Source organism: Austrofundulus limnaeus, unplaced genomic scaffold (assembly GCF_001266775.1).
Source record: "Austrofundulus limnaeus strain Quisiro unplaced genomic scaffold, Austrofundulus_limnaeus-1.0 Scaffold795, whole genome shotgun sequence".
In the NCBI taxonomy this organism is placed as follows: Eukaryota; Metazoa; Chordata; class Actinopteri; order Cyprinodontiformes; family Rivulidae; genus Austrofundulus; species Austrofundulus limnaeus.
This window is the reverse complement of record NW_013953197.1, coordinates 36,283-39,991: the sequence shown is the minus strand read 5'-3', so window position 1 is coordinate 39,991 and position 3,709 is coordinate 36,283. Positions and strand designations below refer to the sequence as shown.

Here is a 3,709-nt window from a genome sequence, read left to right as displayed (position 1 = left end):
TAGAAACATGTGTGATGGAGGTCCATGAAGGCAAATAAGTTTAAATGAAATAAAGAAAAGAGGAGGCAGTTAAAATAAATAAAAGGTATTTAAGGTACGTTTTGAACATCCAGAACACGTCCAACACTTGTTGGCTGCTTGTGCTCTTTAGGTCAGACGTGTGTCTGAAGCTCCTCTGTTGTTTCAGACGCTGGGGGAACCGTCTGATGGGGGAACGTGGCTCCACCTAACACCGCTCACTGTTTAATGCTGGATGAAATAAAGAAAGTGCTGCTACTTTATTTACTTTGAGCAAGTGAACGTCATGTTCACCAGATTATTAATCCAGCAGATAATTCAGAGGTGGTCTGTTTGGTAAATTTTACTCCAGGAGCTGCGAGGCTTGTTTTCAAGCTTCAGACTGAACTGAAGCAGCAGCTGCTGACGTCATTACGCCCTTGTGATGCTGCGTTCAGGACAAGCATGGAAAACTCACCACTCTTATGTCAATACAGTCGCAATGATGCGTTTAGGTACCGAAATGGGATTGCATGAACATTCACGTGGTGTTATGTAATACAGAGAATCGATAATAAAAAATCTGCGTTGACAAATTTACATAATCGACGTCGATTATTTCAACTAATCGGTGCAGCCCTATTTTGGTCCCTCAAAGAAAGCTGTTAATTTGCACCCTCTGGTGTTCACTGTTAATAGTGACAGCCTCAGCACACAATCTCACAGACGCGGCTCGACTCGGCTCGGTCTAGGCCCAATGTGCGTCTCCAAGTGTGCTCCACATCCGCACTGTCTCAGAGCCTCCTCTCAGGTGGTTCAGATAGAAGTGTGCACGCTTATGATTTTAAAGAGACCTATTGTGCAAAATTCCCTTTTTAAAGGTTTTTTACTTAACTTTGGGTATGTACTTCTTTAAAAACAGTCCTAGGACCAAAAAAAATGCATCCAGGGGCATATTTACTGTAAGTAAATGTATTTTTAATGTATATTAACAACAAGTTTTATACTTCAGTCATTTTGTGATGTCACAAGCCGTACGACAACCCACCAGAACCTGCGTTCAGCCCCTTACCTAACAACCCCCGGGTGAGGCTCCTCCTCCTCAGCATTAAAAGTCATCACAGTGTTGTTGTGTAATGTGTAGCTCTGTTCACAACAAGCCTCCAACAGGGCAATGGGTAGAGTGTTGGACCAGAGAGTGGGAGACCAGGGTTTGAGACTGACATGGACACAATTTAATTATTTATTTTAGTTCATTATGAACACGTTTTCTCATGTAGCTCTATTGTTTATCTTATTAAAGCCTTGTTAAAGRCTATTTGTTTGAGTTTCTGAGGTATTTTGACCTCTGCTGCTCCCTGCTCTGGTAACAGCATGCAGAGTGAGTGCAGAGCAGAGGAGGGAGAGAAAAAAAAGAAGCTGAGACCACGACTCTGCCTCTGGGTCTCATATGGTTGTACAACGGAGCTTCTGCTATTATTAGCCATGCTAACGTAAACGCTGGCTTTGGAGGGCGGAGTTAATGTCAACTGATTTTTGGAGGGCGGAGTTAATGTCAACAGATTTTTTGGAGGGCGTTACCAACAGAGCTCATTAACATAAACAGCTCTTCTGAACAGAAGTCAGAGCAGCAGAACTAGAAAATGGGAAATTTTATTATCTGAGAATTATTTTGTGCATTAAATTGAATGAACATGGTCTGGATAGCCCACAGATATACCATAAACATTTCTACGACCCATAATTGGTCTCTTTTAACGTCAGCAGAATACTGCTCGTGGATTAACTCTTGGATTGACTGACAGCAAATTTCCTCCTGGAGAGAGCTGGTTTTGTTCAGGAATACGAGCATGCAGCACTGTACGACGACATGGTGAAATAAAACTGCCTTTTTGGGAAAGGCAGGACTTATAACACTTCCTGTAGAGAGGTGAAGGAGACGAAGCTGAGCAGATCACGGGAGGTTTCCAATAAACTGTCCGCATGGTTACACAAGCACTTAGCTAAACAGCACCGTGATAATAAATAAATAAATAAATAAATAAATAAATAAATAAATAAATAAATAAATAAAAGTTTAGTCCTAACAGTAAGACCACAACAGCTTTTTTATTTTATTTAATTATTATTTTTAACACAAGAGTTGAAGCCGTTGCAGACGGTCCACACATTATCACACCTGCTGCGTGGAGACACACGGACACTGAGCAGAACCGACCCGACCCAAAGTGAATGGAGTAGAACCGAGTTCATGGAGAGTTAACAGTTATATATTATATATTATAGTCGAGATGTTGAAAGTAAAACAGTCCAAAGTGTGGTGTCACTTTACAAAATAAGATGCAGAAACTTCCACCTACAACAAGTGTTTAAAGAATTTTTGGTGCAAAGACAAATTATTAATGGTTTTAAGTTAATAAGTTGGTTAATTTCAAGTTTGACTTTGACTCAGAAATAGTTATTGCTTCATAAACCTCTGCGTGAGTGTTTTATTTATTTATTTTTAAAGTCCTGATTTAAATACAGTTTAGGGACAGGTACCGTTTTGAAAGTATCGATTTAGCACTGGTATTGAAATAAACCCTTTTAATACCCAACCGTACGTACAAATGTGCCACATAATAATAAAAAAGATGTCTGGGAGTTTTATTACATGGGGTCAACAGATGATGTTTATCCCGTGCAAACAGGGCTTTAGATATATCCAAACAAAGATGCATTTTTTGTAGTTGTGTATTACTTTGTATTGTTTGTACTAAACAAAGTTCCCAGAATCAACTGTTTTATTAGGTTCTGTACCTTACATGATGACCTCCCCGTCCCATCCAGTAAGTTAAATACAGCAACACAGGTCTTACACCATAATGTAAAATGATTAAATCAAACCGCTTAAATCCATTATTAAGTGGGACAAACTTTATTTAAACAAATGAGGGGAGAAAATAATTACAATTACTGGTAATTTCTTTTATAAAACTGAAAATAGATCAAACATTTCAACATAAAAGTGGGAAAGAAAACTGTTTTATACTGCAATGTGGAGCAAAATATTTATTTTTATTTTGGGTAGAAATTCTCGTGTGGTACCTAAACACTTATTAAACAACATGCACTTATGACTAATAGTTATATTAATTTACAAAGCATGTGCACTCACATGTTTAACTCTGTGTTGGTTTACTGCAGACAAACAGAGCAACATTAAAGTCTAATACATCACAGTAATAATAAAACATGAATAATTACACACAAATATAGGAGTGTGTTGAAGCAATGACTCCTCAAAGTGACACAAAACAAGACACGTGTTTGGAGTGTCCTGCCTTCAACTTCCTGCTCTCCTTAGCTTAGCACAGCCTCACCAATAACTGTGTGTAATACATTTAATGTATTAATACATTATATTTATTAAAACATTATATTTATTAAAAATGTATCTGATGGGACTAATAGTCCTGTCCTGGGATAAGTTATACATCAATTAACAGCTGTTTTTATCTTTATCCTACAAGGTAAACTGGGCTAGCTTAACCTAAACCTAAAAGGTACTGACCAGTAAGACAGGTAAAGATTAACCAGTTGTAACCAGTCCGGCAGAACGAGAAGCACTAATTGTGCACATGTTCTCATTAATTGTGCACATGTTCTCATTAACTGTGCACATGTTCTCATTAACTGTGCACATGTTCTCATTAAATGTGCACATGTTCTC

At 38.1% G+C, this 3,709-nt stretch overlaps 1 protein-coding gene across 1 annotated transcript in view; it reads right to left on the bottom strand.

Moving 5' to 3' along the window:
• Positions 1-3,709, bottom strand: part of sbno1 (strawberry notch homolog 1 (Drosophila)) — a gene marked incomplete in the record, with an annotated part of 73,388 nt that overhangs the window by 68,632 nt on the left and 1,047 nt on the right.